At 34.4% G+C, this 18,779-nt stretch overlaps 1 long non-coding RNA gene across 5 annotated transcripts; it reads left to right on the forward strand.

Moving 5' to 3' along the window:
• Positions 1-776: 776 nt before the first annotated feature.
• LOC113724321 (uncharacterized) lies at positions 777-7,401 on the forward strand. 5 transcript variants are annotated; one of them, XR_011839390.1, is made up of 10 exons: positions 777-980; positions 1,344-1,382; positions 1,631-1,678; positions 2,490-2,515; positions 3,822-3,865; positions 3,952-4,088; positions 4,203-4,319; positions 4,731-4,803; positions 4,899-4,949; positions 5,237-5,643. It is a non-coding gene; the product is annotated as an uncharacterized lncRNA (long non-coding RNA). The 5 variants fall into 5 exon arrangements; XR_011839389.1 differs by lacking the exon at positions 2,490-2,515 and having other exon boundaries at positions 778-980; XR_011839387.1 differs by lacking the exons at positions 1,631-1,678; positions 2,490-2,515; positions 3,822-3,865 and adding an exon at positions 5,668-7,401 and having other exon boundaries at positions 5,237-5,492.
• The last annotated feature ends 11,378 nt before the right edge of the window (positions 7,402-18,779 follow it).

An 18,779-nucleotide genomic window follows, 5' to 3' on the forward strand; every position in this document is an offset into this window, starting at 1 on the left:
GGAATATTATTAAACATTCTCTAATTGCTGCAATATCTAGCTTCTTCTACTCTGGTAACCTTCTAACGTCTATAAATGAAACTATTATTACTTAATTCCAAAGATTGAGTTCCCAGTGTTGATATCATAATTTAGGCCTATAAGTTTGTGTAATGTAGTTTACAAAATCTTTGCAAAAGTCCTGGTCAATAGAGTCAAGCCTTTACTTAAGCACTGTATTAGTCTGAATCAATCAGCTTTCATTCCTAGTAGGCTCTTAAGTTGTGCATATGGCTCTTAAGTTGGACATGTTCAAAGCTTATGATAGAGTTAAATGGATTTTTTTGGCAAAAATAATACAAAGAATGGGATTTTGTCCTATGTGGGTTCAATGGGTAGTGAAATGTGTGTCCTTTGTTAGCTATTCCTTTAATATTAATCGGGAAAAATGGGGTATGTAAGACCTAAGAGGGGACTTAGACAAGGGGATCCACTGTCCCCTTACCTGTTTGTGATAGTCACTGAAGGTTTATCTAGCCTACTTAAGCATGCTATGCAATGTCAGAAAATTTAAGGATTCAAAATAGCAAAGGAATGCCCGACTGTCTCTTATTTGATTTTTGCAAATGATACTCTAATTAACATATATAGTAAATGTGTGAATGCCAATCCCTCCAATTGAACCCAATTGCTGACGTGGCGTGCTGTGATTGGCTGATTGATGGTAGTCCTCCGTTGATTGAGCTGATGAATTGAATTGAGGACAAAATTGAGATTTCACGCCTTGATGAATAGGTAGGGTTCCTGAGGGTCTTCACTTGCGCCGCTCATATACTCTTGCTTCTGCTCCGTCTTTCTTCCTTTCTTCTCCGATTCTTTCTCCCTTTCTCCTTTCTTTGTCTTTCACTTCTTCTCTTTCTTCTTTAATTGAACATTAAATAACAGTGCAAGACAAAACAAAGGTCACACGTTGGGCTTCTTCTTATCTTACAAGTTAAAGGGTATCTCCAGAGCTTCTCTTCCCTTCCATTTTTCTTTTCTTTGTTCCTTTCTTTGGGAAGAAAATAAGATTCGGGATTTTCTCTCCCAGAAATGTCAAAATGTTTTTCCTCCTCTTAGTTTCTCTTCATCTCTCCAGTCTTTTTCTACACCGCCATCTACCCATTCTTTCTTCCTCTCATCAGTTGAATCATGAGTACGCTGGATCATCCACCATTATAAAAGCAATATATATATATATATGGAGATCATTTTTCCCTTTTAAACTTTTCTTCATCTCCTTCTCAGAAATTGTCATCTTTATCGGTGATTTTTGTGGGTTTTTTTTTTCCTAATACTCGATTGTACTTTCTATGGTGCTGTAGGTGAAAAGGTTGAATATTTACATGGACTACAGATTCAAGGTAAGTGTCTTCCACGACTTTTCCTTATCTTTAAAATCCAGATTCAAGCAAATTCTTTTTCTCATATGCTTTTACTCTCATCTCTAAGGTTTTTTTTTCTGTTTTTTCGTATTGCTTTAAGAAGGAATAATTTGACTTCCCTATAATGTATTGTGCTCTTTATGATGTTTTGGTGAAACAATTTTTTGTTTTCGTTTTGGGTTTTTTGCTGTTGCTGTAATTTAGGGATTTTTTTTTATGGAGAGCAGTGAAGGAGGGGATGATAATGTTCTGGATGGTTTAGCAAGTCAAAAAAGGTTTGCATTTTTTCATACCCTTTTCTAAATAATCAAGAACATTATTATTGTACTTTTTTGGATTGAAATATCTTATATTTCACAACATTTTGCCGAAGGATTAATAGGGAATGGCTTTGGAAATATGCTTTGAACAATCAATTGTATGCATGTAGAAAATTACTCCAGTTCTTTTGTTTGATTTGAAAAACGAGGTAGTGTATTTTTTGGTGATACAGGAAGTTTTCTGAAGCAAGACTTATCACTTGAGATATGATAAGTGAATGGGTAATATAGTTGAAGTTTTGATGTTAGAAATCACATTGGAAATGGTGATACATTTGACCATAAACCTTTTACGAATAAGAAATTTTTTTGCTTTCACTGGACTAGAATGCACCTACTTTTACACTTTTTTTCTTCATTCCCCCAATTTTTTGTCTCCTATGTTTCAGAATTTTTTGTCTAAATGTTTTCTTTTAACCCGAAAAAGTAGAAATAGGCTTTTGTGTGTGCCTATAGGGGTTTAAAAAGTAAATGCACTTTTAGAGTTAAATAAAAATGAATGGTCCTTGACGATATGTTTTAATTTCCCTTTTTTTTGTGAACAGATTTTTTTTCATTGTAACTTACTGTAACTTTCTGCTCTCTTTATCCTGTTATTGGTCTTTACAAAAGTGAAGGGTGAAAATTTGTGACGGCATCCTATTTCCTTTAGATCCAAAGTTATTTTCTTTTACTTGTTTTACTTGCTCCGTTTTTAATTGTTTTGAGTTCTCTATTTGAGAATCATACATTGCCAGAACCTAAAGCTCAATTTCTTTTTTTGCAGAATTCAACTCAGACATGTTATTGCTTGTACATTTGCTGTTTGGCTTATAGCTTTACTTGTTCCCTTTTTCTAGAGATATGTCTTGTTTTTGTTTTTTTAGTTTTTGTTTATTTGTCAACCTTATTGATAATTTACTTTTCTTTTTGTTTATCAACTCAGTAGTGGCAAGGAGAGTAAATTAAGTTGTTTTCCTAGGTAATTTGTAGTTTGCCTTTTGTTGGAACTTTATTTTGGTTGGCAATGTCAACCTAGCCAGTTAAAAAACGGCTTAAAAATTTGGGAATAATGTATGAAAAATTTGTATAGCAGATTCAAGGCTGTATGAATGTCTTGCTGATAAGAGCTGGTAGCTTGTGGCTTTCGGTAAAGCCAGGACTTCTGAAATTGCATGTCATATTTCCTTTGAAAGTCTCTCAATAAAATTTTAAAATATGGGGATCAAAAGGAATAGGAGGGGTAGGGATGAGGGGTAATGAACAAGGTTGTCTTCTAGAATACCTATGCTCTGATTTTCTACATTTTCTGCTTGCCCCTACACTGTGTAACAAGGTTGAAGTCTCTTGATGTCACTGCCTACAGAGTGTTGTAGGACATCAATAACTAGGTTGTTTCGACGATGGCGGGTAATGATCAAGGTTGTTTTCATGAATGCCTGTGCTGCTATACTTCATTGTGAAACTCTGTTTCTTTTTGTTTTCCCCCTTTGTGCTTGTGTGTGTGTGTTGTAGGTAGGGGTGAGGAGTAGGTTTTGTTGTTCCATTTTTTAAGTAAATATACCTTCACCTGCTAGCTTGAACAACCACAAATCCTGCCATCAATTGCCAATTATGAGGAGAAAATAGAAAAGCTACAATGTGGATTCTCTCTGTATCAAATACAATTCACTATTTTATGAATGCCATATGCTGGTAATGTGTTCCTACCCAGATTACATTGATTCAAACTCATTAAGTTTAACAAGTTTAGGGATTTGTGCATCACGAGGAACAACTTTTGTCATATGTAGGAAGACAAACTTATTTTGTATTGATGCTTAGTTGATTTGTGTTAAATGAATTGCTTATTGTAATGAATATGCTTGCAATATTATAAAGCCACATCTTGAAGTCTATTGATGTCCTACACTGTGTAGGCAGTGACCAATTGTTGTTGCTTAACAGGTCCCATAAGTTCGTATTTGCATAATTCTTGACATGTTTCTCTTTTTTGGGTGGCAAAGGAGGCTTCGTTCTTTATTCTGCAATCCATGATACTGATTCCGTTGAATGGAAGATTACCTGTTATGTTCTTCTTGATTAGTTCTCAGTCTTTTCCATGGATTTCATATTTCAGGATTTCCGTCAGCTTCTTGATGAAAAACTTGAACTATCATTGAAGTTGAGAGACTTAACTATTCACTAGGTACAAGAAGGATTTCAAGAATTCTTCAGAAAACTCAATGAGTGATTCCTTTTTCTTTCAGGCAAGAGTAAGTCAGGTAGCCAAGATCTAAGTTTGACGCAGGGAGTGCAAGGAGAAAAGGTCCTTCCTGGGATTGTTCTTCTGTTCGCTCAACTATCTCTTTTCATTGGGCGAAGTGCTATCCCAAGAATTACCGAGGTCACTTTCTGTTCTGTGTTTTTATTGTGTTTGTTTCTGCATTCTACTAGAGAATATGTAATCTCCATTAAATTCTGAAAACTTTCTAAAAAATCCTATCTTTAACGGTGTCAGGAAATAGCTTCTTCCTTTTCTTCTGGTCGTGCTCGGGGTTATGAGTATGGCCCTGCTTTCATCCCTGCAGTGATTTGTTGCACCTTCTGGGTAGCTGGGGAGAAGTGCTTGGACCATGTATGGATTTTTGGATCATCTTTTCCACTACTTGTTCTTGCTCAAAAACTTTCACTTTCTATGTGCAAAATTGTTACATTTGTGTAGTGAAATTTGGAGGGCTATTAGCCTAGCTCGCTAGATTCGAGACTCAAAATCTATCTCATATTATTATTTCAAAGAAACCAAATTTCTTGTTCTCATTCAAAACTTCAGTTTCTACATGCAAAAACTCTACTTTTCACATTTGTGTAGTGAATTTTGGAGGACTATTACCCTAGCTCACTAGATTATGGACACAATCAGATCCTTTGAGGCCATATCTTGCCTAAGAGAATGGAAGATGGAAGTGGAATCCTTGCTTGAAGTAAATATAAATTTTTGAATCTGATGTAAAAAGTAGCCATTGAGTACTTTATTTTTTTCTTTCAGTATGTAAGGTTAAGAGCTCAAAAGATATCAGTTCTGTTGCGGACGAGGTTTACAACACCAAACTGGGTTTAAGGTTAGTTAATTCTGTAAAATTTTTGCAGCGAATAGTTCAAAATCTATTCCCTTCATAAGTTTAGCTAATGTTTTGAGCTTCTCCTTTTATGATAGCACAAGGAGCCAAGAGAGGTTCATATGTTTGTTGATCTGCTGCTTCAAGAGGTAATTTCTTTCATTTTCTAACATGATCTTTCTGTTGTAAACTCTGATTCTTAACATATAAATGTTTTCTTAAGCTGTGATCAATTTCTGACCTCTTGCAATGTGCATATTTTGTATGAGAGAGAATTGAGAATATAAGATGTTGGAGCTGTCAGAGTGCGTGTGCGTGAGTGTGTGTTTAGCACAAAAGTTCAAGTTTGAGAAAGTTATTAACTTTCTTCATCTCATTCTTTCGTTGACATTTTGATAATCAAGGAACTTACTTTCTTCATTAATCTTGCTTTTAGTTCGAAGCCATAAGAGGCGAAGTAAAGAAGATTTTACCTCCAGAACTTAGCCGTAAACATCGTCGTACAGACAGTAACGGGAGCACCACCACTTCTCGCAGCAATCGTTTGAGAGACGACAGAATGAACCGGTCAAATACTCAAAGGGCCACGAGCCAGCTACTGGAATCCCATCTAGCAAAATTGTTTAAACAAAAAATGGAGATATTTACGAAAATTGAATTCACACAGGTTTGGTAGGAGTGCTTGTTGCTAGGTAATTTACATTATTCCCACCGGTAATATAGCTATTTTTTAGTTCTTTGTAATGATGATGATCCTTGAAGGACATCAAGGACATCAATAAATCAAATTTTCTGACTTTTTGATGGTTTATTAAAACGTTGCAAAGATTTTACTTTTTATAATTAATATTTTAATTTGAATAACAGGATGTTTCTGGGCAAGCCTGAAAATTACACCGCGCATCGTCGCGGTGTTCTCCTCCTAGTTTTCTACAAAGCAGCAAGGGAGGAAGCATTACAGGTGATGCAGATTTTGAAGACCTATGAAAGAGCATCTGGCCAAGTGATCAATGCTGATAAATCATCTGTGTTTTTTGGAAAAATATGAGAGAGGATAAAAAAGGAGAGGTGATGGAAGTGCTAGAAGGAATGCAGCAAGTCCAATAGAGCAGAAACTTGGGTTTACCAGTAGTAATAGAAAGGTCAAAAAAGCAGGTGTTTAGCTATATAAAGGAGAAAGTGATGAATAGGTTGAAGAGGTGGAAGGAGAAACTATTAAGTCTAGCTGGAAAAGAAGTAATGCTAAAATCTGTCATATTGGCAATGCCTACATATGCAATGGGATGTGTTAGATACCAAATGGAATATATGTTGATATATGTAAGGAAATGGCTAAGTTTTAGTAGGGCAAGAAGGAAAAAGAAAGAATATTTACTGGTTAGGCTAGGAGAGACTTACAGATGTCAAAGGAAAAGGGGGATTTGGCTTAAGAGATTTAATGGAGTTTAATACTGCAATGCTAGCACGGCAGTTGTGGAGGATTTTAACTAGGCCAAGCCTAATGATGAGTAGGACACTAAAGGGAAGGTACGTTAGGGGGGAGTCAATCTGGAAAATGAAAATTAATGAGAGTGATTCCTGGATATGGAAGAGTGTGCTCAGTGCAAAAGAGTTACTAGAAAGGGGGCAAGGAAAAGAGTTGGGGATGGGCGTACAATTGATGTATGGAAAGATAGGTGGATCACTGATAGAGGAAAGGGAATGGTTACTACAGTTAAGCCCCCTAATTGTCCCATACAAAGAGTAAGTGATCTTATTCAGAATGGGGAGTGGAATATGGAGCTCATTAGGTCCATTTTTAATGAGGAGGATTGCAAAAGTATCATACACATCCCTATTAGCATTTGCAACAGTAAGGATAGATTGGTGTGGCCTTTTGCATCATCTAGGGAGTACACTACAGGATATACATTGGCAAAGAAGCCACAAAAAGAGAGAAACAATGGGCATGTAATGAACAAGAGACAGGTAGAGAGTGATAGCAGAAATGAGCAGAATACAAAGGTATGGAGATCCATTTGGAGTCTAAATATGAAGCAGAAGCTAAAACATTTTATATGGAAATGTCTGCACAGGATATTGCCAGTAAATGAAGTCATAAAGAATAGAATGAGGAATAGGGAAGAAAAAGTGCTTCTGATGTGGAGAGGGAACTAAAACACTGGAGCATAAGTTATTCTTCTTTCAACAAGCAGAAATGATATGGAAAGCTGCACTAGTTCGATGGGATGGAATTGAGAACTTTAGACATAATTTTTGGTTATGGTGGAATAGCCTGATGGAAGCTTAGCAAAGAAAGGATGCAAGATAGCACATTGTGCTAACCATAAATATTATGTGGCAGTTTTGGAAAGCAAGGAATCAAGCTCAATTTAATAGAGAGAGAAAATGTCCATGGATAGTAGTTAGCAAAGCAGTGCAAGAATGGCAAGAATATGAGCTGGCCAACCAGAAAATTGAAGAGGCTGAAGAAGAAATACATCCATCAAATCTACACAGATGGAAACCATCAACAGAGGGAGTGGTGATGCTTAACACGGATGCAACAACCGATATATAGAAAGGAAAAGCCAGCTGGGGAATAGTAGCTAGAAAGGAAAATGGTGATATCATTGGAGCTTGGGCTGGAATTAAGAAAAGCTGCAGTGATCCTCTGGTGGAGGAGTCCTGTGCTATCAAGAATGCCTTAACTGTAGCTATGTAGGAAGGATGGAGGAATGTGGAAGTACAATCTGACTGTAAAATAGCAGTAAACAAGATTTTGGAAGAAGACACAAGGGATGCTAAGATTGGAATGTTGGTTGAAGATATCAAGCTGTTAAAACAAAAATTCAGCAAGTGTTGCTTTTCTTTCATTAGAAGGGAAGGTAATGTTGTCAATCATAGCTTGGCAAGATATGTCTTGAACCTAGTAAAGGATGTTTACTAGAATGCATCCTTCCCTCTCTGATTAACTAGATTGGCTAGAGAAGATTTAGGAGTTGTTGCTCCAAACTTGTAAGCAAACTATGTAAATTTGTTATGGGTGATATATGATATGTTATTTACATTTGAAAAAAAAATGAGGCACTCAAACATCTTTTATTTTATTAATTTTGAAATTTTTTAGAAATGTAGATTTTTTTTTATTTTGGAAACTGGGGGCCGTGTGTACTACATGCAACCCCTATTTTGCAATAGAGCCCCTAGCATACATACGGCCCATTTGTTGGAAAAAATTGAAAATATGGGAGAGCATCTGAATCCGAGTCAAAAAAAATGTAAGTATGTGATATATATATATATATTTAAAATTACACGCAAATTAGCTATGTTAATGTGTGTCCACTAAACACTAATTCTAAGTAGAAAAATCCACAATTTTATGGTAAAACGTTGTTAACCTTGAGTAAGCATCAAAATTGACGGGCATACTCAAACTTCATAATGAGGTGCTAACTTCCTATAGGAGGAGGGATGGATTGAATGATACGAAAAAGGAAGGTAAGTGACAAGTCCCAAGTTCGAGTCTCTCCACTTCATAGTTATAAAACCCGACCCGGACCGAGCTGGGTCTCTAATTAGATCGGTTAAGCACTGGAACGGTTGACTGGTCAACAACCTAGTGGTTGAATCGGATTAAACTGGAAACCCGGCCGGTTTTGAGGAAAAAATTTGACTAAGTTTTTTGCTAGATTCGAACCTATGACCTTAGGTCAAAGTACATGCCAAGCTCACCACCAGGCCATTTTGCCACATATTAGTATATTAGTTAATTGGTTAATTGCCATTCTTATGCTATATGAACGTTTTATCAATTTTATCTTTATTCTTTTTTTATTTCTCCAAAAAAAATTTATTTGATATCTTTTAATACAAACTTATGACCCCCCAAATTCTATAAATTATAAAATAGATTTCAAAAATAAAATATTACATAATTTATTTTAAAGACAATATTGTTTTTAATAATTTTTTGCACTTAAAATTCGTAAGTAACCTAGAGAATTACACTAAACATAGATAAAATTTTACATTTGAAATTTGGTGGATCACTAATTAAATTTATGTTTTGCTGATTCTTATATGAATTAAGTATTCTATAGCAAATTAAATTGAATGAGCATTTGTTATGACATTAATTATTAAAATTTATATCATATATCCTATATAAAAAATTATAAGATATAATATTTAAATATATTTAGTAACCCATTGATTCAACCACTCACCCACTGGTTGAACCAATAACCCGTTGACCCACCTCCTTCGCCGGTCTCTTTTCCGGGCTGGGTTTAATAACTATGCTCCACTTACACTCAAAAAAAAAAAAAAATCCCTATTGACAACATAATAAATCGGATTATAGTATTGTTATTCCACGATAGATCATGATCATTATAGAAAAGCAACATGTCTTGCTAATGTTGGTTAGATGAATAAGCCAAATGTCTAAGCCACCTAGAAATTCCAGTTGCATATCTACCTAGTGTGTGTGTGTGTATGTGTATATATAAGTAACAATTTTAATTAGAGTTATTTCTCACTCCTAGATGGCATGTCTAATTGAAGAGAACTAATGGGTTATGGGTCATTTGGGTTTTACCCATATTGAATATTATATTATATGTTTAAAAATTACCCCTAATTTTAAAATAACTTTAAAAAATAACTAATTTTATCTTAATGCTTTATATGAAATTATTACATAGAACTACAGTAAAACCTTTTTAAATCACAATTATTAAAATCTTACATGTTTCATAAATTACTTCCTTTCACCACCATATCATTGATTAGTATTCAAATTATTCATCATCTCTTCTCTTGATTTTGAATTAACTTAGTACAAAAAAAAAAAGAATTAACTGTTACATCGACAGATTACCAATATCGTTGGAAACTAACTATTTATTGATGAAAAAAAACTAAATTGCTGGATCTTTTCTACTTAATTAAATGTGAATATATAGTTCTAGATTTGTGGTCGTTATAAAAATTTAAATTATCTAAAAAATTTTTATAAAAAAAAGAATATCTACCAAATTTTTGATATTTGATATATACTATCATATTATAGTGAAAGTATGTAAACAAATTTTTAAAAATTACTAAATAATTAAACATTTAGAATACATTAATTTTTTCAAAGTCAATATGAATGAACATGTAGGATTTTTATTAATTTTCATATTTAAATTATTCATATTTGTATAAATTCACAATAAATAAGAAAAGAGACTGTACTAAGGCACGGATAAAATTCTAGTTTAAGAAGAAAGGAGGGGGGTTTAGTTCTTTATCTCTTTTCTTGCTACCTGGCTTCCTAATAGATTGACAAGTGGCATAACTCTAATATTTCTTACCTCTTGGATATCTTTTTTTTTTTTTTTGTCTCTTTGTTCATGCCAAACCAAATAAGTCTGGCCCTTATGTTGTCCTTTCTGAGCCCAATGGATTTCTACCTATTATATAAAAAAGACATGAGAGTTTACGGTAATACCCCAAATTTTTAACTCGTGCCATAACTCTCTTTTGAAATAATTGTGATTTTTTTCTCATTTTTTTATTTCTCCACTTCTACCTTGATGGGTCAAGATAGAAGATCTACTATATGGGTTAAGATAGAAGATTTTTCACTACAAGTCATTTTGTTTAACTATATGAACTTCTACTGCTTTTATGTATTGTCAATTTATGACTAAATGATCAAATTTTACAAATTAATGAAAAAATTTAGTCCTTGGATATTGATTAATTATGTTTAATTAGTATCTCACCCAACTCTTACATTTAAACAACTCATTTATATGGTTGTATTACAAACCATTTCTCAGAGTTGCATAAAAAATCAGCTTTCTTTCTTCCTAATTGCACTTAATTGTGCACTTGTTTTATTATCTTCCTTCATTAATTTCAAAATTTGTGATGGATTTGATAGATCCTTTTTTTTTTTTTACCTATTTCCCATAATCATAATATGGTTCTTCACTTTCGCTTCAGAGAAATTGCAAACTCAATTGACTACTTTTGGTTCAATTACAATTAAAGCTATGTTGCTATTGAATTGATAATGCATTCATAGTGTATGTACTATCTCTTCTTTTTTGGTGTCATCATGTCACATAATACAAGTTTAAATTTCTTTGTCCAAATTACAATAATTAGGAGACTAATTTCATTTCTTATAAATTCAGAGATGGAGGAAATGGCTAATTTCATAGATGGAATTTCTCTTCATAGCAAATTTTAATTGTTTTGATGCTTAAATTTTCTCTTGCATTTTTGTTTATTGTATACCAAAAAGATATGTTGCTATATGTTGAATTAAGCTATCAGGGTCCAGGCTGTGCAAGGTACCGTCAAGGTACCTCCAGTATACTTAGATAGCTTTACTAAATGAAATTGAATTGGGCCACATGTACTACATGCGGCACCCATTGTTTTACTTCACAAAAAAGAAAATTCAACAAATGCACAGCATGTACTACATGTGGTTCCCTATTTTGCAAAAGAGCTCCTCGCACAAAATGTGGCCCCCTAGTTTCCAAAATAATAAAAAATTAACATTTTTCTAAGAATTAAAATTAAAATTAAAAAAGCCGTTTGGGTACGCATGTAAGGATATGCAGCACTCGTAATGCTGATTTTGGCAAAATGGGCACTCATAAATGAAGAAAAGACCAATGTTTGCAGAATCGGACCGGACCGGCTAGTTCGATCGGTTGGACCACGAACCGGACATACCACCGGTCCAATCTAGTGTCAAACTCGGAAGTTAATGAAAAATCGCTAGAAACTGGTCGAACCGTATGAACCGCTAGAAACCGTACAAACCGTAAACCGGCGACTTTTTAATTTTCAAACATTACACCCCAAATTCAAAATAATGTCAAGAATGAAACTGCTAGGATTCGAACCCTATTCTCTATGGCCACAATAAGGCACTCTTACCACTAAACCACAGCCACAGGACAAGTTCATTTTGTCTAGAATTCTACTTAGCTTGACTAAAAAACTAAAAATCAGATTAAAAAGAAAAGAAACCCTAGCATTAAGAAAAGACACAACAGACGGCACATTTTCAGTTTTCTTGCTTCACTTCCTTGGCTTCTCCTCTTGATTTTTTTTTCAATTTTTTCTTCCTAACCCTTCCTTATCCAAATATCCACGACAAGATTTTTCTCAAGCCTTCCCCATGATCATCAGGCTATTATCTTTAGCAGATTTATAGACAAGTTGAAATTTTCAACTTTCATAAGATATCCGAGACTCGAGAGCTTTTCCATCATTTTGGTGAGTTTAATTTTTTCCTTTCAAGATTTTTGTTTTCTATATTATCTTTAGCCAAATTTTTCATATTTTCTTCTTTTTTCCCCCAATTTTCATCCATTTCCCCCCATTTTTGTTTGATTTTTGTTTGATTAGTTAATGATGAAATTATGAATCATGAATTATTTTGCAGTCATATTTGGAGAAACTATTTTTTGGATAAAGTATCAAATTAATAAAATTAGAAATGTTTGGATTTTTAATTTTGTATTTTTTCAGAATTAATCTTTGGTTGAGTTTTGTCTGTTCCATTCTTTTTGGCAGCATCCTTCCGGAAAGCAATGATGCATTGAAAGATTCAATTTGGCTAGACTCAGTTTGTATCAATGATTGTTCTGCTTTTTCTATGTTGTTTTATTGTGATTTTATTGCTTTTTTAGTTTTATTATCATTGTTTTGTCTTCAGTAGAGAAGCCTGGAATGTCCTTCTTTTGTTCCTTTAATGTTGTTTGTTTGTGTGATACTGATGTTTAGTAGCAATTAAATTTTATGTGTTTAGTTGTATCTTTTTTTTTTTCAAAATTTTTTGGCTTTTTTTTTGTAGTTTGAGCAATTAAATTTATATTTTTGTAATAAAGTTTTAATTTTTTCAGGTTAAATTGATGAAATTGTGAAGGTGGTACTATTGCCTTATGATGCCAATGATAGAAGTTTGTTATTCATATTGTTTGTCTTGAATATGAGTTGGACTCTTTTATGGACTTTTTTAGGATTGTAAAAGAATGTCGACATTTATTTTATTTATTTTTGTGTTTTTGTTAGTGATAATTGGTGAACATTTGGACTATATCTATTTATATTTGTAATGAATTTATGAAAACTTGCGGTGAATTATGATATTTTAGTTATATTTATCATTCCAGATTTCATGTATAACTTTTAGAAAATTTATTATTATCTTAACTTAAATTTAGTTTTAAGTTATGTTGGTGAATGCAATTTGGGAACTTAAGTTATCAGTAACCATGTTGGATTGTGCATTAGCCATTAAATTCAAGTGTAGAGTGAAGACATGTGAAGTACTTAGTACTAAAGTTGCAAAAAAAAAAAAAAAGAGAACCGGTGAACCGGCCGGTCGAACCACAAACTTCCTCCTCTCGGTTCCCTGATCGATCCGAGTTTAAAAACATTGGAAAAGACCCACCACTTTTCTCATTTTATTCATTTTTTTAACAATATTATGAGAAATTGACCTGTCCTCCTGTCTTGAAGGTGTGAAAGCATTAATCTTTCAAATGTCGACAAACCCTTTGATTAACCTTTCCATTTAGCCATTTGAGAAGTGCACAAATTTTCTTATACATCAATAAACTATTCATAACTTAAATTTTGAATTTGTTTGGTCACATTGTAGATTCATCTTAAGTCATCTCTTCCGGACAAAATGTTCACACGTTCCTCAACTTAAACAGATTGGTTTCCATTCGGACATGTGTTAAATTTATGTTCAAACATCCAACTAGGACTGCAAACGAGCCGAGCCGAGTCGAGTTTTGAACTAATCGAGCCGAGTCTCGACTAAATTTTACCAAGCTCGAGCTCGAGCTCGACGAGCCGGCAATTTTCAAGCTCGAGCTCGACCTCGAAAAAATTAAAAAAATAATTATTTTATTTTTAAAAAAATAAATAAAATAATATTTTTTTTCTTAATAAATAATAAAATATTAAGGATATATACGTAATTTTACTATGAAAATAAAAAATAAAAAATAAAAAATATATATATAATAGACGTAATTTTATTATTAAATAAAAATTAAAATATATATATATATATATATATATATATATATATATATATACTCAAGCTCGTGAGCCGGCTCGCGAGTTAACGAGTTTAATATTCTGAGCTCGAGTTCGACTCGAACTTGACTCGAGCCGCTCGCGAGCGGTTCGATTCGTTTGCAGCCCTACATCCAACCAATAGTTGGTTCCCCGTTCAGTCAATGGTTTGTTTTGACCAGTTATCCAAACGATTTAAATCTTTAGGGTATGCCAATAATTTAGTTAGGTACGGTGCCCTTAGTTTGCTTCTGGTTGTCAAACTGCAAATTTTATGGCCTCGATTCCGTCTACTTGCATCCACTCGTCCAAAAGACGGAAGTAGCCTGGCTAATTGACAACCACGTGAATGATAAAGGGGTCATTATATGGTAGGAGCCGTCGTAATAGATTGTCGCATCAGCTGATGGATTGAGCTCTTCGTAGCCATTAGCGTGAGAACATGAAGTCCTGAACCACGAGTTGTGCGGCCCGTATTAGACTTTTCCCAAATTTTTTTTAGGTAGGAAAGAAAATCATTACATTAAATTAAACAGAGTTTATCGAATGAGGCGATCAGATTCTTCAGAAGCCCTTGCAATCATTTTCAACGAGTTTAGAATGCCCGTAGGTTTACAAGAAAATAAAGTCCCTGATTTTTTTTTTTTTTTCCGAAACGTTAGGAATTTTATATATCATACCAAAGCTATACACTGTTGGAGCAAGGGCTCCTATTTTGACATTAGTGCATTTAGCACTCTGGGATGGAATAGTTCCACTCCATATCACAAAAGTTTAGAAGAGCAATTTTGCTCAAACTATAACACAGGCTATCACAGTCCTCACTTAACCTTTCAAAGAAGCACATTCGAAACCATGAAGTCATTTTCTGTATGTCCTCTATTATAGTGGTTTCCTCCAAACTTCTGGCTTTTCCAGCTCGTATATGGTCCAGCAGCTTTCTATCCTCAATTCGTATCTTGATGTCCCTCCATCCTTTTGTTGCTGCTTTGATCATACATAGCCTCACCGCCTCTACATTGTCCTGAGCTCTGTTCCTTGCTTGTCTTTCCCTTAGCGACCAGGCTGCAATTCCTTGGCCTGCGCCATTTGCAGCTGTGATTCCTATGCCGAAGGAATTGTTTCCATTCTGGTGTTGGGTCGCCAGCTTTAGCGTAACCACTTCTGAACTAGTTTGCTCGCATCGATAGTTCTCTTCTTGTCTTCTTGTTTCTGTTGTGCTTTTTCTTGGTTGTTGTTGACTTACTTCCTGGTACTCTTTCCATTCTTGAGTAGCTTTTTCACTCACTTTAAAGGGGTGTTGTTGTGCTGAGTTGAAGATTCTGGTGTTTCTCGCTTTCCAGATTTGCCACAGCACATTGACAGTTAGCGCTATGTGATCCTCTCCTCCTTGCCTGGTTCTTGCCTGCATCATCATTGAGGTCCACCATTGTTTGAAGCAGCCTGTTTGGTCTTCCAACCCGTCCCAGTTAACTAAAGCAAATTTCCAAATCTCTTTTGCTATCTTGCATTGCAGCAGTATATGCTCTATTGATTCCTCTTTTTCTCCACATCCACAGCATATTGATTCTCCTCTTCGTGTTCTATGGAAGATTTGGGCCTTTGTTGGTATTCCATTATTGATGCATTTCCACACAAAAATTTTCAGCTTATATTTGATAGGTAACTTCCAAAAAGTGTTCCAAAGTTTCCCATTTGCTTGTTGATAGCTGCATCCAGTTCCTTTGTTGCTTTCTTCCCTTCGTTTTCTCTTCACTTGCTGCAGATATTTGTAGCCAGATGCTACAGTGTAGTGACCTGTGTTGCAGTGATTCCAGACCAGACAATCCCCTCTTTCTGCAATGCTTAGTGGGATATTGAGGATATGTTCTGCATCTTCCCTGTTAAACACTTTGAAAATTAGCACTCTATTCCATCTATGCTGTACAATGAGTTGTGATACCTTTTGCAGCCGGCATCCCTCTGGTTTCTGAGTAAATAAAGTCCCTGATTGGCAAAGGGAGTTTTTGACAAGTTTCTCTCCTGCTAATTTTTTAATAATTTTAATCATAATAATTTCAAAAAAAAATTAAAATTTTAAACTACACACCTCAAAATATTTAAAACATACAAAAAATTTGTCTTCGTTCTTTCTTCTTCCACCCCAAGCCACCACCACCTCCATCACTGGCCTACAACCTCTTGCAGCACTGATCACCTTTTTTTTTTTTTTTTCCCTTTCTCTCATCCTCCCCTCCCCCTCCTCTCTCCCCCTCTCCTCCCCTCTTTCCCGCCACCTCTCTTCCCCCTCTTCCTCAACCACCTTCCCTTTCCCCCTCTACTTGATTTGGTCGTGCAACCAAATCGGGCCGTGGGGAGAGGAAGGGAGAGGGGGAAAGGGGTGGAGAAGGGGAGGGAGAGACAAAAAAGTAAAAAGGAAAAAAAATTTTGTTTCCGCTGCTGCAACTTTTGGCAGGGGGCGGGAGAGGTGGCGGGGGAGGAGAAGAGGGTGTGGGGGAAGAGGGGGAGAGAGAAAAATGTAAAAAAAAAAAAAAAAAATTGCTTCTGCTGCTGTAACTTCCGGCCGGGGGAGGAGGAAGAGAGAAAAAGAAGAGAGAAAAGAAAAAAAGAAAAAAGTTTATCTTATAATTTTTACAATAAATTATGATAAAATTTTAGACACACACTAAAAAATTTAATTTGCCAGACAGTCCTTTGTCTTCGTTCAACTTCTGTGAATAGCTCGATCAAAAAGTCTGCACAATTGTTAGCTTCTCCAAGCCCGTGCCTGATGGTAGTTTGTCGGCGGAAAGTTCCGCAGGATAGCCCTGCAATCACTTAGTACTGGAGCGTGGAAAGTTCTGCAAGATAGTCCTTTTTGTTTTTTGTTTTTTTTTTTTTGGGGTGCCTCCCCTCTCCTCAAATCACAATACAAATGTGCCATGTTCATGGACATAGCTAAGCCCCCAACAACCTTCGGGAGTTACTCTAAAGTTGCTTTGATAAAATTTATGAATGCACCGGGCTACTTTTGAATATTACCAATCTTTATAAAAGCAATCATAATTAATGGATAGCTATGTTTGGATACAAAATTATTTGAAGTATTATTTTGCTTGCATCACAGGTGCATTTTTCAATTCAATTTTTTTATATTTTTAATTACTTTTTTATGTTATATATATCATATTACAAAAAGTGTTATAATAATTATTTCAAATAATATTTCAAATAATACCTTATACAAAAATATTGTTTAATTTTCTACTCCTGTGGCTTTAAAAATGTATCAGTTCATAATATACTGCAATGAATAATTAAGCAAAAACTATGTAGAAGATGTCATTAAATTTACTAAATAAGCGAAAACATATTTATGTTATTAAATTTCAGCACTAAGAAAAATACTTTGTTAGAGGTTATAAATAGATTTAAAAAAATGGGATATTGGCAGTGGTTGTTATCTACTTGATTATACAGACCACTTTCTTATTTGCCTTGATTATTGTATTTGTTTAATGAATGTTTTCTTATTCATACTATGTATGTTTATCTAAATGATTCATTTCTTACTCGTACCATGCATGTTTCTCTAACGAAATACCCTTTCTTTGTACCAAACAAGTATTTCACGTATAATCATATGCCTCTGCGTTGTTTTTGTATAGCCAACGTAGTAGTATTATCAAATTTCTGATTATATTTCATTTGCCACTATGTTTTTTAGGAAACTAGACAAAGTGATTTTTAACCGGAATTCTTTTCAACCTGTATGTGACTTTTTCCTTTTCTATTCCTCATTTATTTTTGTTTTCTTTCATACCAAATATCGTATGATCGATTCTCTTAATCGCGAAACGAAACTTAGAGAAATAAAAGTTTTGTTTGGATAGAGTATTATTTAAAATATTATTTGGAATAATTACTGTAGCACTTTTTGTGATTTAATGTATGCGAGATAAAAAGGTAATTAAGAATATAAAAAGGTATATTGAAAAATGTATTTATGATGTAAGCGAAATATTATTTGGGATAATTTCACTATCCAAACAAACCACAACAAAATTTACATCAGCAATTGCTACATACATCTTCATTATGTACCTTATATACATAATCTAGAAATTTTTATTTATTCCATAAACACGTGAAATTATTTCCATAAACTATGTAAGACCTTTTAGCCACAAGCGATTTATGAATTAACTGCATTTCATTTTCATATATAAAGCATATATGTTCAACTTCTAACCAATTAGTTAAACTTAATTTCACTTCTATACTTTCACACAGGCCAATCCTATCATAAAAGACGGTCACACTCATTCAGAGTACTCCAAAATGCAAGTTGTTTTCGTAATTTGCCAGCCTGGAAAAGAACTACTAAAGGGCCAAATTGTATAAGTTTCACTTTGAATGGTAAATTATATATGACTATCCCTAACTTCGTGTCCATCAAATTGTGAGGCGTGGCCCAAGACATTATATCAATTTACTTCTGTAGAGCTTGAGGGTTCTTTGATGGAGACATTATATCAATTTACTTCGAGTTAGAGTTTTGTGATTTTGAGGCCATTCATGTTTTCCTTTTAAAAAATTAGATGCATCTGCAATTTCCCTAGCACGATTGTGCGTCAACTTGCCGGAGTCCTCCTACACGATATCGCTTTGGTGTTTGCAATTTGCCATTATGTGTCATAGTTTTGGGGGCTGTTAGTGATAGAGGCTAGTACAATATAGGAAAGAATAAATACAAACCGGAAAGAAAGAAATGATTGAAAATAACAATCCAAGACTTGTGAGCACAATTTCCTTAAAACAGATTCGCCTCCTACAGGTTGAGTGTTTGAGGTTCAGTAGGCGTTTGTCTCCCAGGATACAACGGATTAAAGGTGAAAATGTTAGTA

The sequence above is a fragment of the Coffea arabica genome, chromosome 2c (assembly GCF_036785885.1).
Source record: "Coffea arabica cultivar ET-39 chromosome 2c, Coffea Arabica ET-39 HiFi, whole genome shotgun sequence".
Classification (NCBI taxonomy): domain Eukaryota; kingdom Viridiplantae; phylum Streptophyta; class Magnoliopsida; order Gentianales; family Rubiaceae; genus Coffea; species Coffea arabica.